Source organism: Aegilops tauschii, chromosome 6, assembly GCF_002575655.3.
Source record: "Aegilops tauschii subsp. strangulata cultivar AL8/78 chromosome 6, Aet v6.0, whole genome shotgun sequence".
NCBI classification, from domain to species: Eukaryota; Viridiplantae; Streptophyta; class Magnoliopsida; order Poales; family Poaceae; genus Aegilops; species Aegilops tauschii.
In genome coordinates this window covers 486,441,246-486,453,939 of record NC_053040.3, presented here as the reverse complement: position 1 = coordinate 486,453,939, position 12,694 = coordinate 486,441,246, and the positions used below count along the sequence as shown (strand labels likewise).

Below are 12,694 nucleotides of genomic sequence, written 5' to 3'. Positions count from 1 at the left end.
AACTCATAATACCGATCGTCACAGAACTTTAAGCGTGCGGACCCTACGGGTTCGAGAACTATGTAAATATGACCGAGACACGTTTCCGGTCAATAACCAATAGCGGAACCTGGATGCTCATATTGGTTCCTACATATTCTACGAAGATCTTTATCGGTCAAAACCGCATAACAACATACGTTGTTCCCTTTGTCATCGGTATGTTATTTGCCCGAGATTCGATCGTCGGTATCTTAATACCTAGTTCAATCTCGTTACCGGCAAGTCTCTTTACTCGTTCCGTAATACATCATCCTGCAACTAACTCATTAGTTGCATTGCTTACAAGGCTTATAGTGATGTGCATTACCGAGAGGGCCCAGAGATACCTCTCCGACAATCGGAGTGACAAATCCTAATCTCGATCTATGCCAACTCAACAAGTACCATCGGAGACACCTGTAGAGCACCTTTATAATCACCCAGTTACGTTGTGACGTTTGGTAGCACACAAAGTGTTCCTCCGGTATTCGGGAGTTTCATAACCTCATAGTCATAGGAACATGTATAAGTCATGAAGAAAGCAATATCAACATAATAAACGATCAAGTGCTAACCTAACGGAATGGGTCTAGTCAATTACATCATTATCTAATGATGTGATCCCGTTAATCAAATGACAACTCATGTCTATGGCTAGGAAACTTAACCATCTTTGATTCAACGAGCTAGTCAAGTAGAGGCATACTAGTGACACTCTGTTTGTCTATGTATTCACATATGTACTAAGTTTCCGGTTAATACAATTCTAGCATGAATAATAAACATTTATCATGATATAAGAAAATAAATAATAACTTTATTATTGCCTCTAGGGCGTATTTCCTTCAGGTAATCCTTCAGCCCAATCTCGCATCAAAATTTTAACCTTATTTGAACTAAAAAACTAAGTGTTAGTGGCTTATTCTTCACACCATTAACTTTGAGCGCTCTCTTCATTTTCTTCCAAGATTCGCCACTGCTTGTAGGAGCAGCAGCCGGTAGGGGCATGCCTAGGTAATCCCACAAAACCCCGTGCGACGCACCTTGAACTCGGAGGCGGCAAAGAGGGAGAGAAGACATGGTGGTGGCCAGGGTTTCAGTCGCCCGCCTCGACCCTCTGTCAAGGCACGTTTTTTGGCCCTTGATAACCGATGCTATAAAAACTCATTCAAATTTGAGTATTTCATATCGGTATGCCATGCCATCTAGCTCGTTTGAACCATGCCACGCCATGGCGTGCCGGATACGCTCAACGCCCTCTTCGTACGTACGAGGGGAGTAAAGAATGGGTTTAGTGGCACGGCCGCTTTGCTTGGCTGGCTGATGCGCGCATAGATCGGGTGAGGAGAACCTGGACGTCCATCCACCTGTCCTCCTCCGGATCCTCTGTGACGGCAAACTGTGTGACCTCCCTCTCTCTCCCTGCCCGTAGAAGTAGCACCGGTTTTCCCACAAACGAGTGTGGTCCTATCTGAAATGGATGCCTGCCTGCAGGAAACTATGAGTGAAATGAACTAATTGGAAACAAAATGGTGTGAGTACAGTTGTTGTTGTTGCACGTGGTAGACATGGCACCGCTAGGGTTGCTAGGCAGGGCTCGGCTAGATCGGACCAAGAGGCGGTAGAGTGGTCACTCGCTCGCTCACTGGTGATGATTAGCTCGGCTCGGCTCAGGTTCAGTTCATCTCGCGTGGGGTGCCTCTCGTACGATGACTATTAAAAGTAAGTAGGAAGTTTCTTGCTTCTCTCCACACATAAAACTATTTTCAGGTATTCGAATTTTGGGCTAGCTATTGGAGATGCTCTTGATGCAAAACTACCAGATGTGTGTCAAAAAGAGGGTAATAACGGAATGGTCACAACTACTCCCTCCGTTCCCAAATGTAAGTCTTTTTAGAGATTCCAATCAAGGGACTACATACGAAGCAAAATCCCTCTAAAATATGTCTACATACATCCGTATATTATAGTCAATTTGAAATATCTAAAAAGACTTATATTTAGGAACGAAGGGAGTACAAGTCTAGAACGGTGGCGACCACGCGAATGGATGGTAGAAGGAAATGCCGCCGTCCATGCGATCCGTATCTCATCTTCTCTATTAGGGCACCTCCAACGCCGACCCTCAAACGTGCCGCAACCGTCTGGACCACTGAAACCATACAACGCTGGTCTGTATCGCTCCGGAGGGCGGTCCTGACATGATTTCTCGTAAATCATAGACAAAAGTAGGAGAGGTTTGCAGGAGTGCTGACCGATCCCAAGCCCGCTACCGACCACCCTGGCCACCAAAAACCCCTCGACCCCCCGCGCCCGCATTCATGCCGCTGTAGAGCACTCCGCTCTGCATTAAAGGCGGCTCAGGGCAGACGCGACCTTTCACTGCCTCCGCCATTGAAGCGGCTCATCGGCCAAGGACGCCGCCCGCTGCCCGCCCGGCTGAACACACCTCCATTAAACCCGCGTGAGCCGCGAAAGAATTACACCCCTCCGCCAGTCCCCCCATCTCCTCCTTTCACCACTCTTCTGATGGCTTTCCAAGAGCAGTTCTCCAGCATACATGCCGGCTGGGTGGCCCGCCGAGTCGGCCGGATACAAGTGAGGCAGCTCGCTGCTCCACCTCCCGCACCTGACCCGACGGAGCAAGTTGGCACCCCAAGCCTGCGCGTGGTTCAACAACTCGCCGCTCCAGACCCGTTCGATGAGGAGTGGCGAGACGATGGCACGGGCGTCATCACTGTCGTCTATGATGCCGCGTCGTACCGCGCCTCCCGTGCATGTGACCGCGCCTCCCATGCCTGCGACCGTGTCATGCAGGCAGAGACAGAAGCCAGTAGAGCGACGAGTCGGTGGCCGGTGCCTCCGCATCCGCCGCTATCATCGAGGAGAACTAGAACACGGGAGTTCGCCGCCACTTGGGTACCATGAAGGCCACCGTCGAGGCGACAATGGCGTACATAGCCGGTGTCTTGCCCGGTTCTTCTCTTAAGAGGACCTCCGTTGATCCCACATGGGCTCCGCGGAAGCGGAAGCGCCGCCTTCCCCTCCCGCTGAAGCATAAGTCGGGGTTCCACTCCGATGAGTGGTGGGAAGCGTGTCGTGCTTTGCGCTGAAGCATATACCTCCGGGGCTCCTAGCAGTCCGATGATCGGGGCTGTTGGACATGAGGAAGACAAAGGGATCCGTGGGCAGCGATCTAGATTAGGTATTATTATACCTCTAGAGCCGGACTAGCATCGCTTAGTTGATATAAATGTACTGAAATCCGTCATGTCTATATGAAAATCCGGCATTTTATATGAAATCCATCATGTTTATATGAAAGACCGTGTTTGCGCGAATTTCGTCCGATTGATTTGAATTGTTGTGAGAATGTATGGGCTACAGTTGAATGATGTTCTTCCGCACCCGTATCCGCGGACTGGTCCCCCGTCCGTGAACGGATTTTTCCGTCTTGCCGATAAAGATGCCCTTAGTTCACTGCTAGTTGACGGAGTAGAAGATACTGCTTCTCTTACTCTACTTCACTTTTCAGACATTTCAGCCGCCCTAAAAAATGTTTTTGTTTAGACAGTCGTCCAGTCAATTAGGATACGGTCGATCGATGGCTGCTGCAAGAAAGCGACAACGGTCGACGTATACTGCTGTGAGCATAATTGATTATTAGAGCATAATTGATGGTTGGATACTCTGTTTCTTCGTTCGACCATGCCAAATAAACGGTGCAGCTCTCATAATTGATGATTAGAACATAATTGATGATTAGAGCATAATTGATCGGTGGTGAATTGACATCCTCTCCGTGCATGCTGGCCGAACCAGAGTTTTTTCCTTTGTCATCCTCACCTCGTTACGGCATCATAATGTTGAGTGTTGGATGGCTCGGGCTAAGAGCATCTATAGCAGACCCGTAAAAAGCCCTGATCCGTAAAATAACCGTCAAAATGCGGGTCGGTGTGCAAAATTCCGTCCGAACAGACAACGCAAACGCGGCCGGTCCGCAATTTTTTTTTGAGGGGTGTAGCAAAAACTTGATCCGAACCCGCGAATACGCGGTCCCCCCCTCCCGGCCCGTCGGTTCCTTGCATATAGCAGGAGCGCTTGGTGGGGAGGATATTTCAGCCCACGCTTTTCCTCACCTACCACCTCCCCTCTTCCCCTCGCCCCGCCGCCCACGATCCTAGTGAAAGTAGCCGGCGGGATCACGCCGAATGGCCCCCACACGCACGAGGCTGCCCTCCCCCTCCCCCGCGTCCTGCGTCGGCTGGCCGGAAAGTTGCAGATCTACGGCCCTTCGTCCCGGGCGGCCGGTTTTGGCTTTTTCGGCCGCCGGTGGCTGCGCCCAGCGATGGAATGGTAGGAGAGCACCTCACGCAGCCGCGGCAAAGTCCCATCGTCGCATGCAGGTACGGGTTCGTCCTGTCGCCCCCGCCGAAGGTTTGCGGGCATGGATTCGGCCGGCCGGCTGCCGGGCTCGACGCTCGCGCAGAGGCTCTGTGGCTCACCGATGCCGCTCATACAGTGCGACGACTGCACGTGGACAGTGCTGCGGCTAATTTCGGGCACGCCGAAGCACCCCGGATGGGTGTTCTTCAAATGCGAAAACGGCGGGGTACGTGTTGTTTACATTCGGCTTTGGCACCGCATTCTTTGGTTCAATTGCGATAGAACACCCTACGTTGGTGATTTTGATGTTGGTATGCTCTCTTGACGACCTCTGAGTTTGCCCTTGTGTTCAGTGGCAGGGCGTTGGTGGGACAACTCCGGGCCTTGGCCCCCCTTCCTAGACATATTTTTCTGTGAATCCACTCATCTGGCCACCTCTATTCGCTCCAGTCGAAACCGAGTTTGACGGGCTCATGGTCGTCGGCTAATTAGCCGCTTGCAGACTGCGGAGGCGGAGCTTGATTTTCCGGGGCTCATGACTGGCCGAACATGGGAACAGGGGCGGCAGTCATTTAGACTAGGTTTAGAGTAAACTTTAGTTGAAATATGTCGAAAAGTAAACTGTTTTTCTCTGGTTTAGATGAAAAGCATCCGGTTTTTTAAAAATTTATCAAGCATGAATGAATATCGTCCGGTTTGTTTAAATATCTATCAAATTTGTTCATTTTTGTTAAATTTCTTCCGAAATGTAACCGGACATACGAAGATAGTCCTGGATGGCCAGCTCTCGCATCAGCGTTCGCGGCGGACGGGTGCCTCGTCCACGAACGAATACGGTGTCCGTTTTGGGGTCAGAGTTGGAGATGCCTTCATGCGTATTAAAAAAAACTGAATGAGCTCTTTGGAATATGAGACGAGGTCATGGCATGCAGTGCGACGGGAGCACAGGACTAGTGAGTGGGTGGGTGATAATAACGCTCGTAGTACGTACGACGTAAGTAAAGAATGTGTTTAAGTGGCCGGAGCAGCCGGGCGAGATCGGGTGAGGAGAACCTGGACTGGAGTGGACTGCTGGACGTCCTCCCCCGGATCGGCAATCTATTCTACTAACCTCGATTCCTCTCTGCCCCTGCCCGTAGAAGTAGCGCCAGCATTTCCAAAAGCGATTGTACTCCATGATTTAATTGACTTATTAATTGGAAATAAAATGATGTGAGTACAGTTGTTGCACAGTGGTAAGTACGTACTACTCCTGCTCGGCATGGTAGCCTTGGCACCACGCACTAGGTAGCTAGGCAGGCTGGTCGGCTCGGCTGAGCTCAGGTTCAGTGCATCGCCCCTGGCTGCACCTGCCCCTTGTACGATGCCTACTGTATTGGCCTCCTAGTACTACCACCCCAGTACCAGTAGTACGCGGCCCCGTGAACGCGTGCGTTCCCTCTGCCCCTCACCATTAAATTCCATTTCCATTTATTCAGATACCTTTTCTTAGTGAAACTCAAATTATTAACAGTGGCATATGATAATACAAATAACCAGGCATCGACGACGCCGAAAAGAAAGAGGCAAATCGACGACGCCGAAAAGAAAGAGACAATGTTTTTCCATAAAAAAAACCAACTCCCGCAATATTTCTTCTTTTCTTTTCTGAAACAAATCAGTGTGGTGCTAGTACTAGATTAGATGCGCTCCAAACAGAGGGAAAAGTAAATGGCCATTGATAGCTAGCATAAATTCAGCTGTCATAAAAAAGATACACTCCTACACTACTACAATGGGAAAGAAAATACCCCAAAAAACTACTACACTACTAGTAAAGATTTCAGCGGACTACATCTGGATGAATATGGACATATCTTAGAGTGTAAATTCACTCATCTTATTTCATACGTAGTCCATATTAAAATCTCTAAAAGGACTAATATTTAGAATCACATAAAAGGTGTGTCGTGAAAAAAAAAAGTGATGTGATGATATAAAAAATACAGCTGCCATAAAAAGGGTACACTCCTAACTACTACAATGGAAAGATACACTCTAATACATATTTTAGAGTGTAGATTCACTTTTTTTACCATAAAAAAAGAAAAAACTACTACAATGGGAAATAAAATACCCCCCAAAAAAACTACACTGCTATAATGGGAAAGAGGGACCACGGTTAACGTATCTTCTAATTACCTAAGCTCTCTCGAAATAAAGCCATATGAGAGCTCCAATGTGTTTTTTCTTGGAAACTGGGTCTATGGTGACATCACTCTGTTTAGACGACCTCACATACGACGGCCTAGCCTAGAGTTTGCGCATGTCGACATCTGCCCAGAGGTGATTTGTTTTATTTGTCTTCTTTCCTTAATTTTGCCTATTAATTTTGACAAATCCAGTGGAGGGCTCGAGGTTGTTGTTCAGTCATGGATGTACACGATTCCACACACAAAGAGGTGGACCCTGGTTGTCAAATGCAAGCCAATCAAGGTTGCATTAGAGCTGCCACTGGATGTTAGAAAATTGATTTGAAAAAGGCCATGAAGGTAGACCCAGCTTCTCTTTTCATCATATGTTTTTCTACATATATAGCAGGACACATGAAAACTGAAACCTCCTACAACATGCAACACAGACTGGACTTCCACGTGTTCAGCACGGATGGGTAAAACAGACCAAGTTTCCCCCGCAAAAAAAGGGTAAGCAGACCAAGCATCACTCTGGTGGTGCAACCCAATTACTCAATCCATAAAATTGTTCTATAGAAACTTTCAAATAACTCAATCGATAAAATTGTTCTAGAAAACTTTTTGCAAGGGATTTTTTAAAAGAATACCAACAAATATAATGCTTAGCCAAAAAAATTTGTTCTGAAAAACTTTTTGCAAGGGATTTTTTAAAAGAATACCAACAAATATAATGCTTAGCCGAAAAAAAGGGGGGCAATGTCTAAGCCCAGGTTCGAATTGGGGACCTTTAGTGTGTGAGACTAACGTGATAACCAACTACACCACCCAGAAATAAAGCCATATGAGAGCTCCAATGTGTTTTTTCTTGGAAACTCTGTTTAGACGACCTCACATACGACGGCCTAGCCTAGAGTTTGCGCATGTCGACATCTGCCCAGAGGTGATTTGTTTTATTTGTCTTCTTTCCTTAATTTTGCCTATTAATTTTGACAAATCCAGTGGAGGGCTCGAGGTTGTTGTTCAGTCATGGATGTACACGATTCCACACACAAAGAGGTGGACCCTGGTTGTCAAATGCAAGCCAATCAAGGTTGCATTAGAGCTGCCACTGGATGTTAGAAAATTGATTTGAAAAAGGCCATGAAGGTAGACCCAGCTTCTCTTTTCATCATATGTTTTTCTACATATATAGCAGGACACATGAAAACTGAAACCTCCTACAACATGCAACACAGACTGGACTTCCACGTGTTCAGCACGGATGGGTAAAACAGACCAAGTTTCCCCCGCAAAAAAAGGGTAAGCAGACCAAGCATCACTCTGGTGGTGCAACCCAATTACTCAATCCATAAAATTGTTCTATAGAAACTTTCAAATAACTCAATCGATAAAATTGTTCTAGAAAACTTTTTGCAAGGGATTTTTTAAAAGAATACCAACAAATATAATGCTTAGCCAAAAAAATTTGTTCTGAAAAACTTTTTGCAAGGGATTTTTTAAAAGAATACCAACAAATATAATGCTTAGCCGAAAAAAAGGGGGGCAATGTCTAAGCCCAGGTTCGAATTGGGGACCTTTAGTGTGTGAGACTAACGTGATAACCAACTACACCACCCAGAAATAAAGCCATATGAGAGCTCCAATGTGTTTTTTCTTGGAAACTCTGTTTAGACGACCTCACATACGACGGCCTAGCCTAGAGTTTGCGCATGTCGACATCTGCCCAGAGGTGATTTGTTTTATTTGTCTTCTTTCCTTAATTTTGCCTATTAATTTTGACAAATCCAGTGGAGGGCTCGAGGTTGTTGTTCAGTCATGGATGTACACGATTCCACACACAAAGAGGTGGACCCTGGTTGTCAAATGCAAGCCAATCAAGGTTGCATTAGAGCTGCCACTGGATGTTAGAAAATTGATTTGAAAAAGGCCATGAAGGTAGACCCAGCTTCTCTTTTCATCATATGTTTTTCTACATATATAGCAGGACACATGAAAACTGAAACCTCCTACAACATGCAACACAGACTGGACTTCCACGTGTTCAGCACGGATGGGTAAAACAGACCAAGTTTCCCCCGCAAAAAAAGGGTAAGCAGACCAAGCATCACTCTGGTGGTGCAACCCAATTACTCAATCCATAAAATTGTTCTATAGAAACTTTCAAATAACTCAATCGATAAAATTGTTCTAGAAAACTTTTTGCAAGGGATTTTTTAAAAGAATACCAACAAATATAATGCTTAGCCAAAAAAATTTGTTCTGAAAAACTTTTTGCAAGGGATTTTTTAAAAGAATACCAACAAATATAATGCTTAGCCGAAAAAAAGGGGGGCAATGTCTAAGCCCAGGTTCGAATTGGGGACCTTTAGTGTGTGAGACTAACGTGATAACCAACTACACCACCCAGAAATAAAGCCATATGAGAGCTCCAATGTGTTTTTTCTTGGAAACTCTGTTTAGACGACCTCACATACGACGGCCTAGCCTAGAGTTTGCGCATGTCGACATCTGCCCAGAGGTGATTTGTTTTATTTGTCTTCTTTCCTTAATTTTGCCTATTAATTTTGACAAATCCAGTGGAGGGCTCGAGGTTGTTGTTCAGTCATGGATGTACACGATTCCACACACAAAGAGGTGGACCCTGGTTGTCAAATGCAAGCCAATCAAGGTTGCATTAGAGCTGCCACTGGATGTTAGAAAATTGATTTGAAAAAGGCCATGAAGGTAGACCCAGCTTCTCTTTTCATCATATGTTTTTCTACATATATAGCAGGACACATGAAAACTGAAACCTCCTACAACATGCAACACAGACTGGACTTCCACGTGTTCAGCACGGATGGGTAAAACAGACCAAGTTTCCCCCGCAAAAAAAGGGTAAGCAGACCAAGCATCACTCTGGTGGTGCAACCCAATTACTCAATCCATAAAATTGTTCTATAGAAACTTTCAAATAACTCAATCGATAAAATTGTTCTAGAAAACTTTTTGCAAGGGATTTTTTAAAAGAATACCAACAAATATAATGCTTAGCCAAAAAAATTTGTTCTGAAAAACTTTTTGCAAGGGATTTTTTAAAAGAATACCAACAAATATAATGCTTAGCCGAAAAAAAGGGGGGCAATGTCTAAGCCCAGGTTCGAATTGGGGACCTTTAGTGTGTGAGACTAACGTGATAACCAACTACACCACCCAGAAATAAAGCCATATGAGAGCTCCAATGTGTTTTTTCTTGGAAACTCTGTTTAGACGACCTCACATACGACGGCCTAGCCTAGAGTTTGTGCATGTCGACATCTGCCCAGAGGTGATTTGTTTTATTTGTCTTCTTTCCTTAATTTTGCCTATTAATTTTGACAAATCCAGTGGAGGGCTCGAGGTTGTTGTTCAGTCATGGATGTACACGATTCCACACACAAAGAGGTGGACCCTGGTTGTCAAATGCAAGCCAATCAAGGTTGCATTAGAGCTGCCACTGGATGTTAGAAAATTGATTTGAAAAAGGCCATGAAGGTAGACCCAGCTTCTCTTTTCATCATATGTTTTTCTACATATATAGCAGGACACATGAAAACTGAAACCTCCTACAACATGCAACACAGACTGGACTTCCACGTGTTCAGCACGGATGGGTAAAACAGACCAAGTTTCCCCCGCAAAAAAAGGGTAAGCAGACCAAGCATCACTCTGGTGGTGCAACCCAATTACTCAATCCATAAAATTGTTCTATAGAAACTTTCAAATAACTCAATCGATAAAATTGTTCTAGAAAACTTTTTGCAAGGGATTTTTTAAAAGAATACCAACAAATATAATGCTTAGCCAAAAAAATTTGTTCTGAAAAACTTTTTGCAAGGGATTTTTTAAAAGAATACCAACAAATATAATGCTTAGCCGAAAAAAAGGGGGGCAATGTCTAAGCCCAGGTTCGAATTGGGGACCTTTAGTGTGTGAGACTAACGTGATAACCAACTACACCACCCAGAAATAAAGCCATATGAGAGCTCCAATGTGTTTTTTCTTGGAAACTCTGTTTAGACGACCTCACATACGACGGCCTAGCCTAGAGTTTGCGCATGTCGACATCTGCCCAGAGGTGATTTGTTTTATTTGTCTTCTTTCCTTAATTTTGCCTATTAATTTTGACAAATCCAGTGGAGGGCTCGAGGTTGTTGTTCAGTCATGGATGTACACGATTCCACACACAAAGAGGTGGACCCTGGTTGTCAAATGCAAGCCAATCAAGGTTGCATTAGAGCTGCCACTGGATGTTAGAAAATTGATTTGAAAAAGGCCATGAAGGTAGACCCAGCTTCTCTTTTCATCATATGTTTTTCTACATATATAGCAGGACACATGAAAACTGAAACCTCCTACAACATGCAACACAGACTGGACTTCCACGTGTTCAGCACGGATGGGTAAAACAGACCAAGTTTCCCCCGCAAAAAAAGGGTAAGCAGACCAAGCATCACTCTGGTGGTGCAACCCAATTACTCAATCCATAAAATTGTTCTATAGAAACTTTCAAATAACTCAATCGATAAAATTGTTCTAGAAAACTTTTTGCAAGGGATTTTTTAAAAGAATACCAACAAATATAATGCTTAGCCAAAAAAATTTGTTCTGAAAAACTTTTTGCAAGGGATTTTTTAAAAGAATACCAACAAATATAATGCTTAGCCGAAAAAAAGGGGGGCAATGTCTAAGCCCAGGTTCGAATTGGGGACCTTTAGTGTGTGAGACTAACGTGATAACCAACTACACCACCCAGAAATAAAGCCATATGAGAGCTCCAATGTGTTTTTTCTTGGAAACTCTGTTTAGACGACCTCACATACGACGGCCTAGCCTAGAGTTTGCGCATGTCGACATCTGCCCAGAGGTGATTTGTTTTATTTGTCTTCTTTCCTTAATTTTGCCTATTAATTTTGACAAATCCAGTGGAGGGCTCGAGGTTGTTGTTCAGTCATGGATGTACACGATTCCACACACAAAGAGGTGGACCCTGGTTGTCAAATGCAAGCCAATCAAGGTTGCATTAGAGCTGCCACTGGATGTTAGAAAATTGATTTGAAAAAGGCCATGAAGGTAGACCCAGCTTCTCTTTTCATCATATGTTTTTCTACATATATAGCAGGACACATGAAAACTGAAACCTCCTACAACATGCAACACAGACTGGACTTCCACGTGTTCAGCACGGATGGGTAAAACAGACCAAGTTTCCCCCGCAAAAAAAGGGTAAGCAGACCAAGCATCACTCTGGTGGTGCAACCCAATTACTCAATCCATAAAATTGTTCTATAGAAACTTTCAAATAACTCAATCGATAAAATTGTTCTAGAAAACTTTTTGCAAGGGATTTTTTAAAAGAATACCAACAAATATAATGCTTAGCCAAAAAAATTTGTTCTGAAAAACTTTTTGCAAGGGATTTTTTAAAAGAATACCAACAAATATAATGCTTAGCCGAAAAAAAGGGGGGCAATGTCTAAGCCCAGGTTCGAATTGGGGACCTTTAGTGTGTGAGACTAACGTGATAACCAACTACACCACCCAGAAATAAAGCCATATGAGAGCTCCAATGTGTTTTTTCTTGGAAACTCTGTTTAGACGACCTCACATACGACGGCCTAGCCTAGAGTTTGCGCATGTCGACATCTGCCCAGAGGTGATTTGTTTTATTTGTCTTCTTTCCTTAATTTTGCCTATTAATTTTGACAAATCCAGTGGAGGGCTCGAGGTTGTTGTTCAGTCATGGATGTACACGATTCCACACACAAAGAGGTGGACCCTGGTTGTCAAATGCAAGCCAATCAAGGTTGCATTAGAGCTGCCACTGGATGTTAGAAAATTGATTTGAAAAAGGCCATGAAGGTAGACCCAGCTTCTCTTTTCATCATATGTTTTTCTACATATATAGCAGGACACATGAAAACTGAAACCTCCTACAACATGCAACACAGACTGGACTTCCACGTGTTCAGCACGGATGGGTAAAACAGACCAAGTTTCCCCCGCAAAAAAAGGGTAAGCAGACCAAGCATCACTCTGGTGGTGCAACCCAATTACTCAATCCATAAAATTGTTCTATAGAAACTTTCAAATAA

At 44.5% G+C, this 12,694-nt stretch overlaps 7 non-coding genes across 7 annotated transcripts; all 7 read right to left on the bottom strand.

Annotated features, from left to right (window-relative positions):
• Window positions 1–7,338: 7,338 nt before the first annotated feature.
• On the bottom strand, window positions 7,339–7,412 carry TRNAV-CAC (transfer RNA valine (anticodon CAC)). Its single transcript has one exon. It is a non-coding gene; the product is annotated as a tRNA-Val (tRNA).
• Window positions 7,413–8,127: 715 nt separating this feature from the next.
• TRNAV-CAC (transfer RNA valine (anticodon CAC)) lies at window positions 8,128–8,201 on the bottom strand. The gene has a single exon. It is a non-coding gene; the product is annotated as a tRNA-Val (tRNA).
• Window positions 8,202–8,916: 715 nt separating this feature from the next.
• Window positions 8,917–8,990, bottom strand: TRNAV-CAC (transfer RNA valine (anticodon CAC)). Its single transcript has one exon. It is a non-coding gene; the product is annotated as a tRNA-Val (tRNA).
• A 715-nt stretch (window positions 8,991–9,705) lies between these two features.
• Window positions 9,706–9,779, bottom strand: TRNAV-CAC (transfer RNA valine (anticodon CAC)). Its single transcript has one exon. It is a non-coding gene; the product is annotated as a tRNA-Val (tRNA).
• A 715-nt stretch (window positions 9,780–10,494) lies between these two features.
• TRNAV-CAC (transfer RNA valine (anticodon CAC)) lies at window positions 10,495–10,568 on the bottom strand. The gene has a single exon. It is a non-coding gene; the product is annotated as a tRNA-Val (tRNA).
• A 715-nt stretch (window positions 10,569–11,283) lies between these two features.
• On the bottom strand, window positions 11,284–11,357 carry TRNAV-CAC (transfer RNA valine (anticodon CAC)). The gene has a single exon. It is a non-coding gene; the product is annotated as a tRNA-Val (tRNA).
• Window positions 11,358–12,072: 715 nt separating this feature from the next.
• Window positions 12,073–12,146, bottom strand: TRNAV-CAC (transfer RNA valine (anticodon CAC)). Its single transcript has one exon. It is a non-coding gene; the product is annotated as a tRNA-Val (tRNA).
• Between the last annotated feature and the right edge of the window lie 548 nt (window positions 12,147–12,694).